Genomic DNA, 9,407 nt, shown 5'->3' on the forward strand with positions numbered 1-9,407 from the left:
TTCTAAACTGCCTTGCTTGGCAATTGAGTTTTCTATTTACTCACCCCACTTCTTTTAAGGGCATTAAAAAAAAAATGGCAGAGTGAATCTCAGGGTCCCGAAGGGAAATGAAGAAAAGAGGGACATAGGTACCATTAGGTCATAGTTTGGGAGGAAAGTTCCTGGACTTGGGCCCTGGATCAGAGGGTAAAGTGAAATGGGCTCAGAGGGTCATACCTGAGCTTGGAAGTGTGCTCAGCCTGGTGGAGACTGGCTAATGTTTGTGATAAAACCTTGTTAGTGTTGCTTTGTTTTTATAATGGAGGCCATTCTATCACAGGTCTCTCAAAATTCATAGTGTTTAATCCTGGATGGAGCAAGGGGGCTATAAGGACTGGGCAGAACATAATTCTGACAAGCAGTACTATTTACAAATATGCAATTACTGTTGGCTTTTCAAATTCATCAATGAAGTATACTAATCTAGAGAATTATTTCAGGATAGGATGTAAATATTATTCTTTAGGTGCTACTGCCACCTAGTGGATTATACATTTCATCTGCTGAGAGATTGTACTGCAAAGCATAAGAGAAGTTGAGTTTGGGGGAAGAAGCTCCTGATATCTTTGTGATAAAACCTATTTTTTCCAGTCACAGGAGGGCAGCAGAGGTCCAAATGGGCCTAGATGCTGGGTGGGGGTTGCTTTACATTCTGGCCAGAAGTGGGCAGTGTCGAGTTAGGCATAAAGGCCATGAGCCATTAAGTGGTCCAAGGCTTTTGTCACACAGCAAAGATCCTGTGCAGGGTTTATTTCCTTTTCTTGTCAGTTCAGGAGCTCCCTTTTGGTTTGTTCTTGACCTGTTTTTGCTCTCAACATGACCTCTCACTGGCAATAATCTTTAATTTTTGTTGGGAGGAGCTGTTTTTTAAGAATATTTTTATTGATTTCAGAGAATAAGGGAGAGGGAGAGAGAGATAGAAACATCAATGATGAGAGTCATTGATCGGCTGCCTTCTGCATGCCCCCTACTGGGGATCAAGCCCACAACCCAAGTATGTGCCCTTGACTGGAATCGAACCCAGGACTCTTCAATCCACAGGCTGACGCTCTATCCACTAAGCCAAACCAGCTAGGGCAGGGAGGGGCTGTGTTTTAAATTTCATTTATTCTTTGATACTTAATTTTATAGTGAATTAGGTTCAGCCACCAAAAAGGAACTATTCTAAATTTGTAGAACATATTTTGAGCTAAACACAGCATAATCTTTTTCAGCCCCTTTTTTCCTCAGAGGGCGAGATTAATCCTTTACCTATTATTCTTAAAACCTTGAATCTGCTAGTTGTATTTAGTATAAAACACTAATTGCTGACTCTCTAATTGGTGATTGAGCTCTCTTTTGTATTTGGTCCATTTAAAGTTGAGAGGGAGGGAGGGAGAGAGAGAGGGAGAGAGAGAGAGAGAGAGAGAGAGAGAGAGAGAGAGAGAGAGAAAGGAGATTTGTGAAGTTCATTGTTGCCCTAACTCCCTGCCTTATTTGCTTTATTTTTTGTAGCTTGGTGATTCCTACTCCTAGTCATCTTCGGTCCCAGGTTGCATAGAAGCCTCTTCTGGGGCTCTGGAGTCCACTGTTCATGCCTCGAGTGCTGTACTTATCACACTGCTATGAAACTTTTGATTCACTGCCCTGTCTCCTACTGAGGGTTGGGGACCTCGGGGTTAGCACAGGCTAACAATAACAATGTATGTTTGTTGAATGAGTGTATGATGACTAAGTCATCTTTAACGGCAATAAAATGCTATATAAAATAGCTGTATCACCAGTCATGCAGATGCTAAGACATGTGGAAAGTTCTGTGGGAGAAAGAAGCCAAGGCAAAAATAAACATATGACTAGAAGGGGGAAGGCTTGCATTGTGGAATGACAAGTAAACTTGTCCTTCACTCCCAGTTTCCCTGTCTGCACAGTGAGGTGATTGGACTGGATGTTCATCATTTTCTTGCAGCTGTTCAAGCCTTTGATTACTAGAATTCATGGGTTCCCATTGTGTTTGAGGAGGATTGGCTATTTGTATGGATCCTCAATTGGGCTTTGCTTTTTTTTCCTTCCCCTTCAATTGTTGGCTTTTATCCATATTATCAGATTCCCATCATTTATTACAGGAAAGTTAAAGTGTGACTGTCTGTATCAAAATGCATGTTTATATAAGGCCTTTTATAAAATTAAAAAATATTTATAAAATGTATTACAGTTATCACCAGGCTTGCAGGACTCACATCCGTTCCTCATACACTTTTACACACCTGATCCATGTGATCCTCACAGCCCATTCTCTGATGGAGGTAGACAAATAGTAGTCTTCCTGTTTACACATGAGGTAATTAAACCGTTGTGAAATTTAAGTTGACTTGTCTAGGCCCTGGAGCTAATAAGTGACCGAGTGGGAACTTAACAGACATTGTGACTCAAAAATTTTATTTCCCTTCTCTATTATGTTCAAAGACTTTTGGATGATAAATAGATATATGTCTTGTTAGAAGGTTTTTGTTAAAAATATTAAACTTGCTTTTTTTTAAATGGAAAAGAATAGAGAGGTTGATAAGAAAGGATGAAGTCAGGCTATCTAAAATGTTTCTGCGAAGTTGGTCACATTTAATAAGATCCAGAGGAAATGCAAGAGAACTGACTTTATCCTGAGAGGGTGACCCTGGACTCTCCGCCGTGTGGAAATGTTCTGAGGCTGCACCACCTGGTGTGGTGGCCACCAGCCACATGTGGTTATTGAATGTTTGAAATGAAGCCAAGTAGCTGAGGAATCGAATTTTGAATTCTATTTAATTTTAACTAAGTTTAAATAGTCACCTCTGGTGAGTGGCCATGGTGTGGACAGAGTCGCTCTGGACAGATTTGTCCAGCTCCCAGGTTGCAGTTTCCTTATCTATAAAATGAGAGGATTAGATTGGCTGATCTCTAATGCTCCTTTCAGTTTTAGAAATATACAGTCTGTGCCTTTTGAAATTGTAGTGATTGAAATTGAGCTTTGAACCTAGAATATCTGCAGCATGGTCTTTGATTCACATTTTATCTATTTTCAGTTTTAATTGGGTGACCAGGATCCAGATGAGATTGGATTTGAAGGAAAAATCAGTATTTGAGCATATCTGCTCAGAGCTAGTGTCTGAATAGAGATGGTGCTGGAGAGGAATACAGATTCCAAATAGAAATGACCCTGTCTGGCATTATCTTTTGTATCTATACAGAGAGTCATTATTTTCAACAGTTCTTTGCGTTGTGCCTTGCTTTCTTTTAAGATGATTAGAATAGACTGATCAAGTGGTGCTGTCTTTTCTGCGTGAGTGAAATAGACTGAAGAAGTCATGCTAACTTTTCTCAGTAGGTGTCTTTCATTTTACATTCTTGATATCAGAGGAGGAAATTTTATTAGTTTCCTGAAACCTTTATTTCTGGGTTAGCAGTGGAAACCATTATTCTGAGCTGTTGAGTAGTCCAGTTTTACTGAGCTAACATTTCAAAGAAGCCTAGAACTTCTGCTTTTAGAATACTTTCTGGTAAATATATTTTTGCTTAAAAGAAGAGAGCATATCTTTGTAAATAGAATTTTCTGAAAACTATTATCAAAGAGACTTACTGTTATGAGTCATTTTTGCCTTCTGGATAGACCAGCTCCAGTGTTTCAGATTTAAATATTTTAATATCAGAGCATCTCAAAACAACTTTTATACTAACCTAGGATTTCTTTTATAATTGTAAAAGTGTCAAAGCTCTTCACTGAAATAACCTTATGTTGTAGTTCTCTCTCACGTCAGCCATTAGAACTGATATCATATTAATTCATAGTTTGTTGCTTTTAAGAAACTTGATGGAGTGAAAAGGTGAGTTTTAATAGGTTTCTTTGTTCTTGTTTGGCATTGTGGATACTTTTTGTTGTTTCTTTATACGTATCACAATTCCAGTGATGTAGGAATGTTCTGCACTTATGTAGCATTTCTCTAAATGCCATTGTTAGTGAAATAAAAGCACTCTGGCTAGATGTCTAAGATCTTTTTTTTAAACCTATGATGCTGAAATCTTCAGATCAGAACCAACACACAAAATAAGGTGGTGCCTTTTTACCTACTGTGGTAGCCCAGCACTTCTGCAGTGTTTCCCAATCTTTTTCAAAGTCATGACACACATATAAGGTTACAGTATTTTGGCCGGTGGCGTGGCTCAGTGATTGAGCGTTGACCTATGAAACAGGAGGTCACGGTTCGATTTCCGGTCAGGTCACATTCACTGGGTTGCAAGCTTGACCCCCCAGTGTTGGGCGTGCAGAAGGCAGCTGATCAGTGATAGTCTCTCTCATCGTTGATGTTTCTATCTCTCCCTCCCTCTCTCTTCCTCTCTGAAATCAATAAAAATATATTAAAAAAAGATATTACAGTATTTTTATGGCTCACTGCAAGAAAGTTGGCTGCTTATGGCTAGAGATTTTGAAGCCCGTAGGGCAAAGGGGTTACTTTCTTTAAAAAAATAAAAAAAAAATTGATTTCAGAGAGGAAGGGAGAGGGAGAGATAGAAACATCAATGGTTTGAGAGAATCATTGATCGGCTGCCTCCTGCATGGCTCCTGGGGATCGAACCTACAACCCAGGCATGTGCCCCATCCAGGAATCAAGCCATGACCACCAGTTCATAGGTCAACGCTCAACCACTGAGCCACACCGGACGGGCCAAAGGGGTTACTTTCTGACTACCCTGGAGGCACTAGAAGGAAGCCGTTGGGCTCCACCTCACAGCTACCAGATCTCAGTCTCATCTGATTCTAGCAGCAATGTGGATGCTTCTCGGAGTTATTCTCCACATTCTTTCTCTAAATAAACTTATCTGTAAATGAAAAAAAATATTTCTTCTGGCTTTCCTTTGTTAAATCTGAGATTGAGAATTTTTCTCAACTTTCGCTCTTGAATACTTTCTTCCTTCATTCTCCCCCAAACTGGAAGTTAGTGCTTTATAAGCTTTCTAGATCCAGAGAAGCTCTTTAGGCTAAATTGCTACCTTCTCACCTCTTAGGAGTTGGACCTGAGAGGTTAGAGGGACTTAACGTAGAGGTGTGCAGCTAATTAATCATAGAGCTGGAGTCAGAACCCGTGTCTACCAGTTCCTAGTCAGCTTTGCCTTGGTGTGCTGGGAATTCAGATTTGAACATTACTTTTTAAGGATTCTTTTATAAAATGTTTGGTGAAAAATATTTGGTTCTAGCCTGGCTTAAATATTGCCCAGGATTTGGGGCCTGGTCATAAGACATTTTAAAAAACCTTGGGTGTCTCCTCTTACCTTTCCACTTCTTTCTTTTAGGTTCACTTTTTTATTTCCCCTGGAGAAGAGCTCTTGAGATGGCAGCTTGTTGGACACATGGATGTTCTTCAGAGTTATACTGCCTACTGGCTCAGATTTGGTATGCTGGTGGAGAGCCAGAGAAGTTCCCTTGCTTCTGTGTCAAAACAACTTTGTACTGAGCATTTATTTACATGACCTCTTCTCCCTTCCATTGTGTAACCTTTTTGCCTTCCAAATTAAACTCCATGCCACTCCTTTCTATGCCTTGGCTCTGTTTTTTGTTTTTATTATTTATTGGTATCAGAATCCTTTCTTTCCTACAATCTTGTGTGCAAAATTGATAACTTGCAACTGCGAATCTTCCTCCATGTTTTCATTAAGTGTATTTGAAGTTAATGACAAAAAGCAGTGCTGACAACCCTGTGAAAAGACAGTCCTTTGTCTTTTTCCTGGAGCTGGTAACCCTTTACTACTCTTTCAGTTCAGTTCCCTTCTTATGACACTTGCATTCCTGGAACTGTGTCATTAAGCACTTTGTTAGAAATCGAACTGTTTGCTTCCATATTTACAGCTATTTCAATATGCTTTAGTAGGGAAAAGTGAAATATGTACCTCTTAGGCAGTGTAAGCAGAGTGCAAAGGGGGGCGGGGGTTTGTGTATGTGTTCATTTATAAGATGCAGTATTCTCCAAACCACCTTCACAGATAGTCTCACATTTTATTCTTATGATTATCTCCGGGGTTCTAGTCCTCATTAGATGGAGAAATTGAAGCTTAGATTCATAACCTGCTTAAGATCAGAGTTGAGAACAGAACTTTGGAGAATAATAGGTCTGCTGGCTGAAGCCTAGGCATGTTCAAATGTATCATGCTAGCAGCCTTTTTCCATCTTGGGTGCTATATAGAGGGAATAAGTAAGTTATGTTGAGAATTCCTCTAGTATTTAAATTTAGCTGACTACTGAGATGATGAGGTGTGCTGCAAAGGTTCTCCAACCAGACTGCACATTAGAGTCCCTTGGGGAACTTAAAAACGAAATCTCAGTGCCCAGGTCACACCCAGACCAAGTAAATAAAAACTTTTGGGGGTGGCATCTGTACTTTGCACAGCTCCCAGGCGATTCTCATGTGCAGCCAAGTCGGAGAAGCACTGATCTGGATTTTTGCTGCTCAGAATGTCCATTGATCAGCAGTACTGACATCACCTAGGACAGTGCTTCTCAACCTTCCTAATGACGCGACCCTTTAATACAGTTCCTCAATTTGTGGTGACCCCCAATTTCATCGTTACAAATTGAACCTAATTTAAGCATAGTGATTAATCACAAAACAATATGTAATTATATATGTGTTTTCCGATGGTCTTAGGCGACCCCTGTGAAAGGGTCGTTTGACCCCCAAAGGGGTCGCAACCCACAGGTTGAGAACCGCTGACCTAGGAGCTTATTTAAAAAAGAGGACTCAAGCCCCATCCCAGACCTTTCTGAAGCAGAATCTGTATTTTAACATGGTCACTAGGTAATTTATGTGCATATTAAAGTTTGAGAAGCACTGATAGAGAGCAGTTCTCAAATTTTGGTGTATCTCAATTACTTGGGAACTTAATAAAAAGCTTGGGCTTCTATGTTTATTAACTCTCCATGTAACTTTGATACACAACAAAGTTGGAGAACAGCTTTAGATCAGAATTGGCAATTTTTTTTGAATTGCACATTTTATTTTATTTTTCTTTATTGATTAAGGTATTACATATGTGTCCTTATCCCCCCTCCCCCCCTTGACATGATATCTTCCATTTGTGGTGGTTGAAGATTCCCAATGTTTATTTCTTGGTATTGCCCAGAAGTAATGAACTTTTAATGTTTTGTACAGTGTGCCACACCCTCTACAACCGACTCTGGGTGTCTGACTGGTGTGTGATCTTGGCCTTGCTGAATTAGCATTGGTTGAATAGCCTTGAGATCTGTCAGCTGGTGATGTCACTCACAAGAGCTGAGGCAGCGTTGAAATAACTGCTGCTGTTGAGACAGCAGGGTGTGCTCACTATCCTGGGCATATGGTGTCATGCTCTAGTTCCAGACCCTCTAGTGGCTAGAGTCTAGCCCAGGGGTTGGCAAACTTTTTGACTCGAGGGCCACAATGGGTTCTTAAACTGGACCGGAGGGCCGGAACAAAAGCATGGATGGAGTGTTTGTGTGAACTAATATAAATTCAAAGTAAACATCATTACATAAAAGGGTACGGGTTTTTTTTTTTTTTTTTTAGTTTTATTCACGGCTGGCCTAGAGCCTTCAGAGGGAGCATGGCCCTGCCAGCCATTTGACTTTGGACTTCTGGTCTCCAGAACAGGGAGAGAATGGAGTTATGTTGTTTTAAACCACCGAGTTCGTGGTGTTTGTTACAGCAGAGCATGTTTTCATATGTCTCTTGGCCTTCCTCATGTCCTCTTTTGAAAAGTATCTATTTAGGTCCGTTGCCCATTTTTTTGATTGGGTTGTTTATCTTCCTTTTGTTAAGTTATATGAGTAGTTGTTGGCAGTTTTTTCTTAAATATACAGGCAGGGTTATATTTCAGTAAACTATTTACAAAAACAGGCTGTTGGTCAATGAGCCATGGTTTGCCATTCTCAGGGATACTAGTTCACTGAAATTATGACTAGTCAATTTAATTTGCTTTAAAACTTTTATATACAGATATCCTATAACTTTATTAAGAGGCTTCTGGATTATTTTTAGTTGATTGATTAAACAGAAGAAATACATGGGGAAGATGCTATATTCCCATTTACTGGATTAGCTCTTGTCTCTGGTGATTTATGCAAGCCAGTTATCATCAATCAACCAGAAGCATTTGTCTTTGGTGTGTGTTTTCATCATTTGCAATAGTGTTGGTGGTAGCGAGAAAGACCCCAGGTGCTAGCCCAGTGGGGTCAGACTAGACCTGGTTTCAGCAACCTTGGTACTGGAGTTCTCGCTAGGAAAGAATTCAGTATCAAGACTCAAACTGTAAGAGAATGTTTATTTAGAAGGTCACAGAGGTAGAAGTGAGCGGTAGAAGAAATGGACTCAGGAAACAAGTTACAGAGGCCAAAAAAAAAAAAAAAAAAAAGACCTACACTTTAAAAAATGGTAAAATGGTAGCGGTAATAATACTAGTTAAAAATAAAAATGTAGTAGTTGAAAGGGTAAAATCAGGTGATGGGAAAAAAAAAGAAAAAAAATAAAAAAAAAATAAGAAAAACAATGTTTTCTTAGTTAAAAGGTGAAAAAGTAATTAATTAAAAAAAATAAAATAAAAATGTGCAGTAATGCAGGTGCTTCAGATCTTCTACTCTTCTTTTTGGCACGCCCGGAATCCAGGAGAATGTTGAATTTCCCTCTGATACACTGTTCCTCCGTGTTGTAAGCCACAGTCCTGATTTTAAGGCAGGCCGTATTGGTTCCCATTACTGCTTTATCTGTATGTACAGAAGAGTCAGTTCGTGGCTCTGCCTCTGGGTGGCAGTGTGTCTGGATTGACCTCCAAGGCTTTAAGTCCTCTCTGACCAGGAGTTCTCTATTGTACCTGAACCAGCTCTGCCCAGAGCTGGTTCACCAGTCGCCACTCCCAGCTCTGTTTTCCAGGCTCCCCAAAAACAATCTTCCCCTACAAGCTCCGCTAGCGACCCCAACTGGGCAATCACATGCACTGCCTCATGTCTGTTTAACTGCCTACCATATTAGGACAAAAGCTTCAGACTGCTTTTGGAATCTTGAGTTTAAATTTAGTTAAAAGCTCATTACCAGTGACTTTTTTTTTTTAGGCTTCTATTGACTTACTCAGTGGTTCTCAACTCGATATACAGAAGAATTAGCTATGGAACTATTCCTTCAAGCTTAAAAAAGTGCATTAGTCCCCCCTCCCCCCTCCCCTCACATTCTTAGGTGTTTTCTTTTAGCTGAAGTAGCTAAAGACATGGTAGATGAGAAGCGCTGAGCCAGGGTGGGTAATCTGTTCACTAGATGCCTCTTCTCGTCTTTGGGCCTTTCTCAATGCCCAATGGCTGTATTCTAATGATGCCGCTCCATTGGCCTTCCACATGAGTGCTC

At 40.1% G+C, this 9,407-nt stretch overlaps 1 protein-coding gene across 1 annotated transcript in view; it reads left to right on the forward strand.

Annotated features, from left to right (window-relative positions):
• The window catches only part of DAD1 (defender against cell death 1), a 27,941-nt gene extending 22,361 nt beyond the window's left edge, over window positions 1–5,580 (forward strand). Inside the window, exon 3 of the mRNA XM_005882267.2 lies at window positions 5,338–5,580. The gene's annotated coding sequence lies outside the window, so the exon portion shown is untranslated. The remainder of the gene's footprint in view (window positions 1–5,337) is intronic.
• Window positions 5,581–9,407: the final 3,827 nt, after the last annotated feature.

Source organism: Myotis brandtii, unplaced genomic scaffold (genome assembly GCF_000412655.1).
Source record: "Myotis brandtii unplaced genomic scaffold, ASM41265v1 scaffold70, whole genome shotgun sequence".
NCBI classification, from domain to species: domain Eukaryota; kingdom Metazoa; phylum Chordata; class Mammalia; order Chiroptera; family Vespertilionidae; genus Myotis; species Myotis brandtii.